General features: G+C 33.5%; 1 long non-coding RNA gene across 1 annotated transcript; it reads left to right on the forward strand.

Annotated features, from left to right (window-relative positions):
• The first annotated feature begins 6,657 nt into the window (after positions 1 to 6,657).
• LOC127101142 (uncharacterized) lies at positions 6,658 to 8,122 on the forward strand. Its single transcript, XR_007794573.1, has 3 exons — positions 6,658 to 6,909; positions 7,376 to 7,468; positions 8,059 to 8,122. It is a non-coding gene; the product is annotated as an uncharacterized LOC127101142 (long non-coding RNA).
• Positions 8,123 to 16,687: the final 8,565 nt, after the last annotated feature.

Here is a 16,687-nt window from a genome sequence, read left to right on the forward strand (position 1 = left end):
CAGAAAGAAATTCAAGTAGAGACTTGGAATTTTGTTTCCCTCTTTCTCTCACTCAAAGCCTTCATTCATAACAGCTAGCACTGCGATTGAAGGAATCCGTTCGTGTGGACTGAGTAGAGACGTTGTCATCCTTCAACGTTCGTGATCGCCCCGTGGATCTGTATCAAAGGTTTTGATCATTATCAGAGATCTGCACCAAAGGTTTGAATCGCCACAAGAGGTAACGATTCTATCACTGATCATGCCCATTCATAAGGATCACTAAATGGAGAAATTTTTAATTTCCGCTGCGCCTTGGATGGCAATTCTCCAACACTTACTTGGCAGCTTCAATCAAGTAGACACACACTCATGCTTAAAAGCTTTGAGTGACAAATTACAACTCAAAAATCAGACCAATTCAATCATCTATGGATGAATTCAATGGCTTACAAGTCACATAACCACACAAGACTTAAACCATTATTCTCTCTCAATATTTCGTTCCTTATTTCTTGTGTATCAAATCAGGTTTTCCATGTCCTTTTTATAGAAGCAATTGGCTGGGCTTATGTCGCAACGCGAAAAACAACCGGCGGAAAAAAAAAACAAGTTTACAGAGCCGCCACCGACGTTATTCATCCTATGACGGAAAGTGAGCGCAGGACTAACCTAAGAAAGGGAAAGGAACGGTCTTATGACCAGAGATTGCAAGGTACGGGAGTCGGTTACGCATGGGGAAGGTATTAGCACCCCTCACGTCCGCCGTACTCGACGGGATCCACGCTCAAAAGAATAGGAAAAGGTTGCTAAATAACTAATCAAAGAGAATGCACACACTGGAATAATAAACAGGTGAAAGAAAATGGAGGAAGTGGACTCGGCAGGATGTCGCATCCTGGGCCTACGTAGTTTGTCAGAAACAAACATCAGAGTCAACGTAGTTCGGGGAAATGGGAAACATGCTCGCTAGGATATCGCATCTTATGCCTACGTATCTTCTCTATCAAGAGAAAGAATCAGAACACTCGTAGTTCGGCTAACGCACGCCGAAACAAACACCGAAAAGAAACGTTGAGACGTCAAAAGAAACACTCAAAAGGAAACGGAATGCCAATCCATGGACTTATATCCGACTCCACACAACAAAACAAGCAAGGAAACAGAATGCCAATACATGGACTTATATCCGACTCCTAACAACAACAATCAAACAGGAAACAGAATGCCAATACATGGACTTATATCCAACTCCAAACAATAGCACACGCTAACCAGCGAATACCAAAGAAAAAGGTTATCAGATTGACAAACTAATAGGGAGTCTAGAACTCGAGCCTAAAAGTTGTCACACAAACCCGAGACGCTGAGACGTCAAATGAAACAAAAAGTTTGACCACACTCAAAAAAAAAGGGTTAACACACACACACAAAAAAGAAAAAGGGTGCCCGAAGAGATCTCGCTCGATCTCCTGCCTACGTATCTCATCTGGTATGAGAATCAGGGCGACGTAGTTCCCCTTAACAGGGGAGAAACTTTCTCCAAACCAGATACCAGGGAAACAACAAACTAAAAGGGAGACTGACTCGAGCCTAATAGTTGTCATGCAATCCATAATCCCTAAGTTGAAGTCTCTAATCATGCATCTAACTCACACAGGAAGCAAGTCAGTTCAAACAGCAAATAAACATCAACACAATTGAACAAGCATCACACTCTATACATAAACAAGAGGCTCAGACAAATGGTTGGGCTTTAGTCAAGAGGGGTCATATCAACCTCGACAAACAAGCCAAAACTGTAGGGGTATGCTGAAGCTCTTAACCACTAACATTGAGAGTTAGGGTGAGCAGATCAAAATGGTAATGAGGATGAGACCTCATGCTCTTAACCCTGGCCTGGGTGAGCTCAAAACAATGAAAGCGTGGGGATCCAGAAAGAGGGACCCTATTCCACTTGACTGACACTATACAAAGATCTTGGGTACATGTTCTAGAGCATCAGCACGTAGTGCGAGCATAAAGAACGACTCACTGAATAACAGGGGATTGGCTACTAATCCCTTCTATCTATCAATTGCCTCATTTGGAGGTCTTATCAAGTAACATTCCTCATTTAGAGGTCTTTGGCACAAATGTAAACAATCACAATCAGAGCCTCTTAAGGAGGACTTCAGCCAAATGCCTGCAAAAAAAGTGGCAGGACTTCCAGACTACATGGAGTAAAAGAGGAGCTACCTAAGTGGTGTATCAACCATACTCCAAGGCTTAAGCAAAAGCTAGCTAGCCACTAATGTACCTGTACAAAAGCCAAACAGTTAATATTGTATTCAGAAAACCAACAGACAGACAGTGGAACTATTCAACAGTTTTACACAATGCAAGTCACAAGTGCAAGCACTCAAATGAGTTCATCACATCAATGAACCTACAACACAACAATAGTTAGTAATCAAAGGTATTGGCATCTCACAAAGTGAAACCAAACCAACCATTAGTGCCAAATGCTCAAACCTGAAACACAAAGCACAATTAGTATGTGTACAAACCACTAGTACAAAGACTAGGTCCAAAACCAAATCAAATGATCAAAACAGAAGTCAATCTTTTGCATAATGCACATTTAATCAATCAACAAGATATCCTCAAAAGGACCAAGATCAATTCACAAGGAAAGTGGCTCAAACAATTCATGTCATGCAAAGGCAAACAATATGCACAAAGTTGGACATCCAAATTAGAAAATCCAAATCAAAACAGAAACACATCCAATGGTCTTGACATTTTTTATGTGAATTCCACATGTTATGAACAAGCACTGTGCAAAAAATTAGATCCGTAAGAGCTCAAATGATAGGTAAACCAAAATTCACAAATGCTACATCCAAAATGTGACACAAATTGTCACATTACATCTCCATGTGTCCAAAACAGTGATAGCATATGATAAAAATCTCAAACCAAAGCTCAAAAATCATATCACATGTGAGGATCAAGCATACCAAATTTCAGGTCAATTGGATTAAAGATGAGCATTTCACAAAGCAATGAACCATAGCATATCAATTTAACACCGTGTTCAAGCAAAAAATATCAAATAAAAATCCAGATGCCAACAAATCATGAAATAAATCCTATAAAAAACTAGAGATCAAAACAAGAATGTGGAAAAAAATTAGGATCAATTTGGAGCATTCTACTATTTTTAATGATTTTTAAAAGTTGAATGAAATAAAAAGAAATAATATGAAATAATATGGAAAATGAAATTTGAATGAAATTAGCAACATGCATAAAGCCAGATTCGAACCCACGCACGGCAAGGTCAAATGATAATATTCAAATGAAATAAAGAAAATTACAATGCAAAGGATCGAACACGCGCGCTCAGGATCAAAGCAAAATTCAAATAAAATTCAAAAGCGCAATGGCCAGGAATCGAACTGATGCGCGCAAGGTTCCAAGCGCGCTCACCAAAACGCAGCGTTTTAAGCACAAACCCTAGAGACTGTTACAGACACCGGAACAGTAGTTCCGGTCGGCTTCCCCGGCTAGCTCCGACGGAATCAAACGCGAAATTTTCCAGAATCCTACAAATCTTATATGGTTGGAAAGGTCTTGCAACGTAGATCACAAATATCATATTCATTAGTCCTAATTCTCCCTAACATGAACAGATCGAACGGAAACATAATTGACATCAAATCTTTCAACTCATCATCTCATTTCTTAGCCAATTCAAAATCTAATTATATCAGCATGTTCAGTGCAACAGGATCTACCTAATCATGGCAAGAAATTGAAGAAAAGAGATGATAAATTTTTCACCTACTTGAGATGCAGTGATCAAAAATCGTGTCCTCAGCTGCTATAGAGCTCCAGATCTACTCCTCTATGCGTGCCTTAAAGCTTTGTGCAAGAATTGGCAATAGAAACAGCTTAGATCTAGCTCAATTTTCAAGTTCCATCTTCATGAGTTTGCACTCGTGTAGCTTGAATCTGCACTGTATTCTTCAAACCAAAGGTGGATTTCTACTCAATGATACACAGTGAGCAAGATTATGCAAAGAAAATACAGGTTTATATGAAGAAAATTTGATTTCAAAGAGAGAGAATTTTGGAGGGAATGAAAATTTTCAGATCTGAAATTGTTCTCCCTTGAAAAACAGTTATGATTTTGTATTTATACTCTGTGTTAATCATGCTGAAATTAGGATTAGGCAATGGCTAATTGAGATTAGAGAGATATAAGGTATTTTGCAAAATTGCAAGTGTGAGGTAGCATATACAATCCATACGTGAACAGTGCCATGTTGAGGTGCAAATCCACTTAAGATCATTCAACAATCATGATGGAAGTGTTAATTGGCTTGTATCTTGAACCAAATTCAAATTATGAATTTTCCCTCCAAAATGCACATGTGTGAACAAGTGGTCATGTGATATTCTTTCATGCAAGGCAAAGATTGATTTGGAATCTCTTGGTCATAACAAGCATTTTGCAAAAAGAGTGGACCAATTTGGAGTTTTGGATCAAAAGTTATGCCATGTTGAACTTCCATGTACACTTTGTGATCATTTGGCCATAATTTCTCAACCAATCATCAGATGATCATGAAATAGGACTTTTTGAAAAGGGGAGAGAAATATCTTCAACTTTCATGTTCACCAAAAATCCATTTGAAGCTTCTTTGATGTTGAAAAGTCAAGTTTAATATGAACCAAAAACTTGCCATTTTTGGAAACTTTTAATTACAGGTCATTTTCCATTTTTGGAAACTTTTGCCATGACTTCAAAATCTTCAAGATAGATGTTTAAAATGACAAATGGACTTCGTTTGAACATGATTGAGGTGTTTAAATTCATCTCCCCAACTCATAGCCCTCAGCTCTTGCACAGTTGACTTTTTGTGGTCCTCAAATGACCTTGACATGCCCTGATCAACTTGAACCTCCACCACTTGGGGAAATGGCTCAGAAATGAAACCCTAGCTCATATAAGCCCAATATAATGATCATGTGATCCTCTTCATCAGCAAATACCTCCTTTCTTTGAGAAGCCCTGGTTTAAAGAATGTCATTGATTAGGGTTGACCAGAGGTCAAAACCCTAATCCAAAGGAACTTGAGAATGAACAATGAAGCCCTTGAATATGATAGAACCATGACGATGGTAATATATCCTTGCAAACAAGATAATGCTCAAAACCTCTGAAAGATCAGGAAACCCTAATTGAAATGCAAACCCTCAGATGGTTGATCATTTCATAGAAACCCTCAGGCTTGACTCATGTAACCTCTCCATCTTCTGAAAAGACTTTGGAGGATGACTTTTCTTATTTTCATATGATATGCAAAATGCAATGTCTAATGCCCTAGAATATGAAATGCAATGTGTCAAACTAGTCCCAAGAAGAGGAGGGAAAATTTTGAGGTGTTACAGCTTGGACATCATAAAATCCTAAAATTATTTTCCATTTAAATCTTCTCATGACAGTTGATTAGATCTCTTTGGAAAATAAGTTAATCACGTTGTAATTACTGATTTATAACGTGTTCAATTAACTCATCAATCATACATAGATTGTCATTAAAAACGCAATCACATAATACATAACATTCAGACTGAATGTTCTGTATACAGATGTCATGGCATTGGGTCTGACATCTTGAAATAATCCTTCATAATTATATTTTAAACATCCAGCAGGTACAAGATATCTTCTGTTAAGACATCACATGCGACATCTTGTGAACACTCTTGGTTTTACCAAAATTGCTGCCAACACCTAGAACCAACAGACTTTGTAGTCGGTCCTGCAAGCAAACCTCAGATAGGAAATCTAGATATTGTTGGCGAGAAACACAATCTAACAAATTTTTCAAACTTCTTTCAAGATGCTCGAAACTTTGGATGTTCCAAAAATGCATTTTTGTTGGAAGGTTCGTTGCCGAATAACATACATGCCCATCTCTTTTAACAATGAGACAATGAAGAAAAAAATATGAAGAGGCGTGGAGTAAATGGTAGAAGATGGCTCTATTTATATTTTAAAAAAATCGCAATACACGTTAACATCAATTGAGTTGGCACCACCATTTAAAGTTTGTATGTAGATACCAATTATATTGACAATACCACTATAATTTTAAGTGAAGTCGTATAAGTTCTTTATTTCATTTTTGTTTATTTGAAAGTTAATTAATTTGAAAAATAATTAGAAAATGGATTATTATAAGAATATATTTAAAGAAAGTGGGTTATTTGAGTAAAGATTTGTATATTTAGGAAACTTTTTGCTAAAACAAACACAAAAGGAAAAGAAACCGCAAGTGTCCAAGGCAATGGAGGAAAGCCTGAGGTAGGGTTGTCCCATCGCGAATCATCTCCATGGACCGTTCTGAAGCATCGAGAATCATCGCCATAGAGCGTTTCTGAACCACGGTGAGTCCTTTCCGTCGACCACTCTGTGTCACCGCCGTATGGAGCATCTCAATTCTAGGTCGTAGTCTCAATCTTCTCAAAATTTTCCAATTTCATTCTGACTTGAATTTCTAAAACATGTTTGCAGGATCTCAAATCATCACTCAATAATGGGAGTCATTCAATTAACTGTTTTGGAACCAATGGAAGCTAACAAACAGCATCAGGATACTTTCCGGGGTTTATCCCGTATGCTCATAACGATTTACATTTCATTTTATAATTAATATGACAATTATATGGGTTTGAAAGTTATCAAAACATGATTTTAATACTGAAATCAAGTACGATTATAAAGCTATTTTGATTCATATGGAATTCCCGTGTTTCTGAATTCTAAACTAGAAGAACAAGTTACAATTCAAACTCAGCCATGCTTGATATTGTACATAATATTTGTCAGGGTGTTGAAGAAGTAGATAAAACTAAAGAAGGATTTTACATTAGGTCGGGCATCACTGTAATACTGAGTAATGTAATACATTAGGTTGGGCATCACTGTTATACTGAGGAAGTTGTTATGGTTCAAATAACAGTAAAAGGTAAACAAAATAATTTGTGCTAAATTGTACTATATTCTCAAACAAGTATCTAGTACAATTTTTATCTTCTGAAATTTTAGAATTAGCAAATGGAAAGGAAGATACAAGAAAATCTAACAACCATGGGAAAGCTGCTAAATTCAGAGAGAGAAAGGACTAGGTTTTCATCCACTAAATTCCACACCCTATCATTCCCAATCCTGCCTCTATTTAACAGTCTATACTGTATTTTCTGTTAGGAATTCTCTCTCTTGTGCCACGTCTTGGTTCCTGATAATTTGGATCATGTGACAAGTGTCCTTTTTCCACATGTGCATTAGTGATAGGAATATTCCTCTGGCCTTCTATCATAACAGAATGCAATACATTAGGTTGGGCATCACTGTTATACTGAGGAATGCAATACATTATATGAAAGCACTTCAAATTAACCGGTCGATCTCTAGAGTTTAGATATAAACATGGTATTTCTAAATTCTTAGATGCAAACTCATGGCATAATCAATTATTGATATGTTAATTATGTTTTCCAACTAGTAGTTTGCCTTGACTCCCTCCTGTTTAGTTTTGAAAGGAAAACATAGGATGTTCTTGTTTCCAGAGACATGAGATAATTAGGTTGTTGTTTATAATGGATCAAACCTAGTTAAAAACCTTGGCTTATATGTGTAAAGTCCAGCTTTTTAACTTTATATTCACTAACCAAAAAGTGCTCTAACAGTTACTACTCCATGGTTGTTTTAGTTATTACAAGACATATTAGTGAAACTTGTTCATTTTGTCCATACCTTATGATTTGTTTGTCTTGTAATTGGTGTTTGAGAATTGATTTATATAGTACAATTAACACATTTTTCATATTTCTAGGATTTAAATAAAAAGATACACGGTTTTTTCATCTGTCTAGGATTTAAGTAAAAAGATACGCGGGTTTTTCATCTGTCTAAGACCCCTTCTTTTAAGTTTTTGCAACAATGAGTTTTCTTTGGATTGTAATGATGGAATCGTATTATACTAGTATATTTTATGAATATGATGTAGTATATGCTTGCAGGAGACTCAACAACAAGAAGCTGACATGAACAATACCAATGTAACTCACTAATCTGATAAACCTCGAGATCCATATCCATCCTGTGAGTGAGTTTATTGTTTTATTTCCACTTAGATCTTCCAATTTCATTTGGTTAATAAATAATTTTCTTGTGCAGAGACTTGCCAAATAATGATCTCTCAAGTGTTCTTCTAACAGATTCTGATTACCTCTCACATTGATAATGTGCACTGCCTTTTTAATATCATGATTATGTGGTCTGTATTGTTTAGTTTTATGCTTGAGGTATATTTTACATCTATAGTCATTGTTAAAATTAAATTAGCAGTTTTAATGTCATCTCAATTTAACAAGTATCATTAGTTTTCTTCCTTACATTCTTAAATATTTATTTTGAGACTTATTTTCAATCAAAGGTCTTAAATTTTAATAATATTTCATATTGCACACTGAGACACAAGTATCATTAATTTTGGTGCTCTTACATTAATAAAATTATAGTGATCAATAAAATAAAAAGCAAACTTCAAATTTTATTTATATAAATTCCATCTAACACACAAAGTGTGAAAGAGTACAAACTGAAGTATGGAGAGCTGACAAGGTCTTTATTTAGAACCATAAGAACATCCAACAAACCAAAAAGAAAACAAAAGTTGCATAGTAAGAAAATAAAATAAATTCCAAACTTTCATGAACCTTTGTCAGCCTCCATTGAACTTCCTTGCGACAACCACTAGAAATACACTTCTCCAGTATGACTGTGACAACCGCTGTAAGGAGTGGCACAATCTTGATATTCTAGGTTTGTACTTGCCCTCAAACAAAGCCTTATTTCAGATAAAAAATACAAGTTATCAATCTTCACGCATCGAACTTGGGGAATAATGTTAATGTGAGTCTTTATTGCATTAGCAAATTGGTCTTGTGTAAACTTTCCGCCTGGTATAATATTACTTTTTCCAAGAATATCCTTTATATTATTCCTTTTGTAAACTATTAATGTCTCTTTAAAATAAGGAAGAAACTGGAACATCTGGATTGAACAAGTTCCATGAGAATTCCATTGTTGAATCCAAAATAAAATATTAGAACTTATTGAATCGTTTTTTAGTGAAGGTCAATCGTTTGTGAGTTCCTTCAGTATTTGAGCAAGCTGGTGATAAAAATAAAATAATGTTACTATTTTAAAAATATGGTAAAATAAAATATAAAAAATAAACATAATAAAAAAAAACAAACATAAATTACCTTGCTCACAGAAACTTCTGTCCCTACTTTGCAATCATGTATCTCAGTGTCTCTTTTACTTGGCCAGAGACCATGAATTACAATTTTTTGTGGCAATGGAGACAAACAGGTTTCTATCTTACAGAATGTTTGTGGCCATGTGAGAGCCAGTTTAAAGTGATCAAAGGAAGGTGGTGGTGGTGGTGGTGGTGATGGCGGAGGAGGGGGAGACCTTTTTCTACTCTTACATAAATCTTCATATGGAGAATATGGTTTTAATATTTCATGGTCTATGTGGAGAGGTGTTGGTGATTGGGAAAGTTCAGTGGAAGGTTGGTCAATGTGGAAAGGTGTTGGTGATTGTGAAACTTCAGTGGAATGTGGTAAGCCATTAGAAAAAACAATATTCAATATCGAGTAAATTAAAGCAATGTGTAGTAATGAAGTCATAGTGACCATTGTAAAGAGAGGATGAAGTGATTAGAGATGCATGTTGCAATCTCTGCTTCACCCTTTTATAGGGGAACAGTTTTGTTGTTTCAACATCTTCATTTACTAGTAGTGTACATCAAAATGGAAGATATATGCAATTACGTGTAGTAATTCATTTACTAGTATTGTAGTAATTCATTTACAGTTTTTAAGAACTTTCAATTTTCATTTTCTAATAGTAGTATTCATTCACAATTATTTGTTGCAATTGAATGCTATTTTCTATTATTTCATAATTCTACTATCACACACCATACTTTAAAATTTAATAAAACAAAAACAAAGAATATTTCAATTGACATGGTTAGCACAAAGAATATTTCAATCAACATGGTTAGCTATAGTTCAAGAAATTTCTATACTAATCAATTACTGTTATTAGAAAATCCATTTTTCATTGTCAAATTAAAATGAAATTGAAATAAATAAGGAAGAAGAAAATTAAAAAATGACTACTTAATTACAGTCTAAAATTCAACAAATATGGGTTATTGCTTCAATAATAAATAACAATCAAATTTGTTAAAATTTGTGTTGATTTATTTAAGACGTTTTGCCCCATAAAAAGTGCTACATTAATTAAAGTATTTTGATTTTTAACGTAAGCTTATATTAATGAATGTACTTTGATTTTTAATTGAAAATTATTATTCAATTGATAGTAGTAAAACTACTTCCTGGAGTTAAAAAATAAAGTTGGTGGTCACATGTAAATGGAGAAAACTTTCAATTAACACATTACATACCCAACAAAATAAGTGGGTTAGTATGTCATTTGACATGACTTATTACACATTGTTGATATTATATTTTTTAATAATTGTAAATTTACTCTTTGATGTAAGTTCTCAATGTTTCATTTTATGAGAAACACCAAAAATTAATTCAGCATGTATAGAAAACAACACAATTAGGACTCGTTTGATTGAGTTTTGATTTTCTATTTTTAAAAATATTTTATAAATCAGTTTTGAAAAATAGTTTTTTAAAAAACTAATGGAATAAAATCTATTTGGTAGCTCTATTTTTAAAAACCATTTTAAAAATAAAAAACTTAAAAACTCGTTTGGAGAAATTGTTTTTGGTTTTTAATTTTTTTTAAAAATGAATATTTTATAGATCCTAAAATCTAATCTTTTAAGTTTTATAGTAAATTACTCTAATAAAAATCAAAGCTATATATAATTTTATAAAGGATAAGATAAGTTAATAAACAATCTGAATATTTAAGATTTTCTATTTTAATATTTTATTAATCATTTGAATATATATATTAATGTTTTCGGGTAAAATAACTCTAATACAAATCATAACAATATTTTTAAAATAAAAGTGTGATATGATACACGGGTCTCATTGATTGACGGTGTAAAAATATTTTACACTATAAGTGCATATTTCTTTTTGTCACACACACACACACACACACATATATATATATATATATATATATATATATATATATATATATATATATATTATATATATATATATATATATATATATATAATATATATATATATATATATACTCGTTAAAAATTAAATGGCTCTATCTTAGCAAAACTCATATATAATATATTTATTTATTATTAATTTAATTTTTTTATAACATTCAAATCAATGTTATTTAATTTATTTTAGGATCTACAGTAATTTTTAAAATAAATAAAATATCAAAATAAAAATTAAAGTACTAAAGTATTTGGTATTGTAATATAAGGGAGCAACATAGAACCAATAAAAATTAAGGAATCTAAATTAAAATTTAAATATAATTAACTGTTTAAATAAATAATGTCAAATAAAAGATATAATAATTTTAATGAGTCGTCAAATATAGACTATATTAAAAAAATAAACTTTACCAATTTAGATATATTTTTATAAATTTACTTTTGATTAAAAATAATTAATTGAGAAAGTTCTATATTAAAGTGGATTTTTTTATAGGATTAAAAATAGATAAAAAAAGTATGATACAGAAAAAAAAACTCATAAATATATTAAAACAAAATTAAAAAAAGAAAGAACATTGTTATCCTGATGCTATATTAAAAAAATTCATAAACTTGCAAAAACAAAATATAAAACAAAAATTTAACATATTTACATTAATGCCATTAATGAAAAATAATTATTTTCCATATATTTTCAAATTACCAAATAGAAAAGAAAAACATCAAAAAGATGTTTTCACTTTTTAATTTTTAAAAACAGAATACTAAAATTAATTATGAAAACTCTATGATATAAAAGTCTTATCAAACAAATTTTTTATTTTATAATTTTTTAGAACTAAAATACAGTTCTTAGAAATCAAATCAAACAAGCCCTTGCTCTCCCTACCAAGATAAAATGGATAAACTATACCATGCGATGCACTTAATTTTCTGACAAGTTTGAAGGTATGATATGTCCACCTCTAGATGATAATCTACGGACAAGATAGAAGCGTTTTGACTGAGAATCCTGCGGTGTCGTTCCACCAAAAAAATTGTCAACAACATTCGGAATCAAATTAAGAATGAGAAGAAGATCATTTAAATCTGTCTGAGAAGCTTCCACAAGAAGATCAGAATTAAATTGAGGTTCCAAGACCAAACACCATGGCACCACTACCCCAAATCCTCTCTAGAAGGTCTAGAAAATTGTACTTTTTCAAACTGACTAGAAAATTGCAGCTTCAATTGGGCATCTCCAATCCATTGATTTCTCCAAAAGTCAATATAGGAACCCTTGCATAGCTTGCAAGAAAACCCATTACCGAACCAATTTGCTTCACCACCCCTAATACCTAACGAGACCCTTAGATCCCTCAACCAAATTGAGGATCTTTTACTATTATCCGGCCAGAAGGGGACTAAAATTTGACCCTTAATGTCATCATCATTTTTAAAAGATAAAAGAGGAAACCAAATATCTGTACGATCCGGAATAAACCTCCAGTTTCATTTACCCAACAATGTTGCATTGAAACAATTACAACTCTGGACCCCTAAGCCCCCCTCCAATTTTGATTTGCATATTGAGGACCAAGCTACCCAGTTAATATGCCTTTTTTTTCTACATTGTTCCACAAAAAGACACTTTGAATCTGCACTATTTCTTGGAGAATTATCTTTGAACATTTATAAAGGATAAATAGTACAACGGAAGTGAATTTAAAACAAAACTTATGAGAGTACCACGCCCTTCTAAAGAAACAAATTTACCTCTCCACGAAGCCCGACGATGATAGAGCTTTAAAAGAATTGGATCCCAAGTGATTTCCTTCTAGGGTTGGCTCCAATTGGTAAGCCAAGGAAAGAGAATGGAAAAGAGCTAATTTCGCAAGATAGAAAATCAGAGGTTGCCGATAAAAATCCTTTAAAGTGCTAAACCCCATGACCTTGCTCATATGGAAGTTAACGCTAAGATCGGAGACCTTTTCAAAATCGCGTAATTGGGATTTAATGGAACATAGATTTATCGAATTAGCATTTCCTAAGATATTTGTGTCATCTGCAATGGTGATGTATTATACAAGAGAAACTTCGATATGGGTTTTCTCAGATGCATGGATAGACACGAAGCATACCTGTTGATGACTGAAGTCCATGAAGGTTCCTTTGGTACTCATTCCAGTGGACATGCAATGACAAAGAAGATGTTGCGAGCAGGTTACTATTGGCTGGCAATGGAATCTGATTGTTGCAAGTTTGTGAAGAAATGCCACAAGTTTCAAATTTAGGCAGATAAGATTCATGTTCCTCCGACACTGTTAAATGTCATTTCCTCTCCATGGCCCTTCTCCATGTGGTGAATTGATATGATTGGCATGATTGGCCCTTCTCCACTTCTGCAAGTTTCCTAAGTGTGATCAAGCCAGGATTGAAGCAAGCAAGATCAAGTTCTGCACAACATTGAAGGTATTTTCCAGAAATTTTCTTCTTTTCGATTCTCACCCAATTCTTATCAATTCTCTTGGATCTTTGGTTCTCTGAAGTCCTACCAATGTAGGCAAGAAGATTGAGTTGCTTTGAGGTCAAATCGAAGCAACTCAGTTGACACACCTCAAAATTCAACTCCTCATATCTTTCTATATATTTGGAGTTAGTTAAAATTGAGGTCAGATTCGTGCTCTACACCATTTTTTCTTTCAGATCATGTCCTCCTTTTTCAATTATGTGATGGTGATGACTGAACCAGTCCGGTGAGGCTCGCCTGAGAAGGTGACCAGAGATTTAGCGCTGGTGATGTGCTGGATAGGTTCAGGGCAATTGATCTTGTTCAAAATGTTTTAATCTCACGCGTTGCTTGTAATTACCACTTGTGTTACACGTTGACTAGTGACTATGGTGGAAAGCGCACTGATGGCCACTTGATCTGCCACCTCAATTAATGAGGGAGATCAAGTGGTCCAAGTTTTTTCTAAATATTTGAGTTTCATTTTATTTGTTTTATTTTCATTAATTCATATTAATTTTAATATTGATCCAAAAAATATGAGAGTTTCACCAAAAAAATTTAAATAAAATCCTCTTTCATATTTTGAATTAAAATTATTTTTTGGATCATTATTAATATTTTTCATGATTTTATTGATTTTATGAATATTTTTAATTATTTAAAAATACTTTTAAGATTCCAAAATTTCTGAAAGTTTTTCTCCAAGGTTCTTTGACCCATGATAAATCTCATTGCCATTTCTTTGGTGTTTTGATGAGGTTTTAGGAATATGACAAACCATATTTAATTTAATGCATTATTTTTAGTATTTTTTTATTGAATAAATGTCAAATGATTGTGTTGAGCCACTTTGATTGTTTGTATGAGTTTGACTTGTGTTGTTGGGCCTTGGTCGAGGTTGACTTGACTTTGCTAGGTTAAGATCATTGGATTTAGGGGATTGATGGAATGTACATTCCATCTCCCAAAATGAATGAATGATCTTAATTTGGTAAAAGTCCTCCTTTGTCCAATTTGAGTTTTGATCCATTCCACTCCCTCTTCATCTTATTCCCCTTCTTTATGCATTCATGTCATGGTCCTATGATATCTCAATGTCCTAAGGCTAGTTGATTGAAAAATCAACATAAGTATGTATGAGATTAAACCACCTCTTTTGCATATTCTTTTTGTGTGTGGTATGTTTCATGAGCATAGTTCGTTATATTATGTCTCTAACATGCATTGACACCAAAATTCTATTGCCCGGCCTCAAATAGTTGTGACTTTTACATAAGTCCAATTACGATTGCTTAACATAGTGCTAAATTTTTGACACAAAAGACATAACATTCTAGTTAGTGAGATTGTAAGTCTCCCCTCTTTCATGGTATTGTGTGGAAACTTGGCCTTTTTTGCTTCCTTTGGAAGATGTCTTGGTTCAAGGATCCATGCTTGTGATAAGTGGGTTGAGTGTTCTCCAAAGAATGACTTAAAACAAAAAGCAAAAGCAATACTAACTTCTAACTCATTAACAACTAACATTTAATTTCAAGTTACTTACTTTAATTCACTTTATATTTTAAGCCTTATTCATTTTCCATTATTCATACCATTTTATTTGTTTATATTAATCTCATTTTCACTTTGTCCATTTTGACCATATTTTCTGATATATTTTGCTTGTGTATATTGTGTTTGTTTGTGTGGTCTTTAGCCATTAATGTACATAATAAGAACAAAAACCCTAAAAAAAACATATTGTGTGGACTGTTGGTTTGATCTGAGACAATTGGACTTAGAATTTAGGCAACACTCCTTTTGCAAAGGACTTGGCCAATGCCAACTTTCATGAAACCAAGTGATTGCAATTTGAAACCTCATCTGATACATCATTGAAGATCTCTTTGAGTTCATCTGCAACATGATCATTGTGAAGTTGTTATTTTGATCCTGTGACTTGTAGCATTATGGAATTCATCTGCTACATGGGAAAATGTGAAGAAGATCATGGAGTGGATAAACTTGGATGTGGCTATCTTTATTTGATGTCGTGCTCTTCAAGTTAATATCGTGTGCATTATTTGTTGCTTGATTCTATTGTCCAAGGGAATTTGGGTTTCTATATGACATTCTTGTCTATTGGATTGCAGCCCATTGGTCAGATCTTTTCAACTCTTAACTTTTAATTTTATGCTTAGGATTAGTCTCTTCATCTCCTCCCCGTCTCTTTAATTTAAAAATCTCTCTTTCCTTTTAAAAAGTTTCTTTGTTTGTACTTGTTTTGTTTCTAAACTTAGACCATTTGGCAAACTAGAAACTTTGGTCTTAGGCCATTGCATTTTTAAACTTCTTTTCTCAATCAAATTTATGAATAAACTTAATTATACTTGACTTAAAACTTTTCAAAAGCCAAAAAGAACTAACTCATTCAAACCTTTTTTTAGGGCCTTTGTGCCTTTCAAACTTAATTTTTGTTAAAAGCAAAGCATCCACTTTGAAATTTGTATCATGAACTACGAGGTTTTGATCCCTAATTTTTATGTTGGTACGTAGACACAAGTCCGAAGGTCTTGTCAAACACAAAAATATAATTAATGAATTATTTTCTCACCCCCCCCCCCCCCATTCTATTTGTTTGTAAACATCATTTTTGTACAAAATACATATGCATACAAGAAAGGGCTCCCTAAGAGTACCTAGGACACTTTCGGTGCTAACACCTTCCCTCTGTGCAATCAACCCCCTTACTTGTAATCTCTGGCATTTTATTAGTTTTGATTTGAAAACTTCTTATTTTATGGGTTTTGTTCGTACTTTTCCCTTTTCCCTTGGAAACAATAAAAGCACGGTGGCGACTCTTGTTATTTGATGTCTTGCTTATCCATGGCTTGATGATCATGAATTTACCGCTACACCTTAACCATCTCCTACATATACTCTTTCTGAACCCACTATCCCCATCCCAACTCCCTCCA

The sequence above is a fragment of the Lathyrus oleraceus genome, chromosome 7 (genome assembly GCF_024323335.1).
Source record: "Lathyrus oleraceus cultivar Zhongwan6 chromosome 7, CAAS_Psat_ZW6_1.0, whole genome shotgun sequence".
Classification (NCBI taxonomy): Eukaryota; Viridiplantae; Streptophyta; class Magnoliopsida; order Fabales; family Fabaceae; genus Lathyrus; species Lathyrus oleraceus.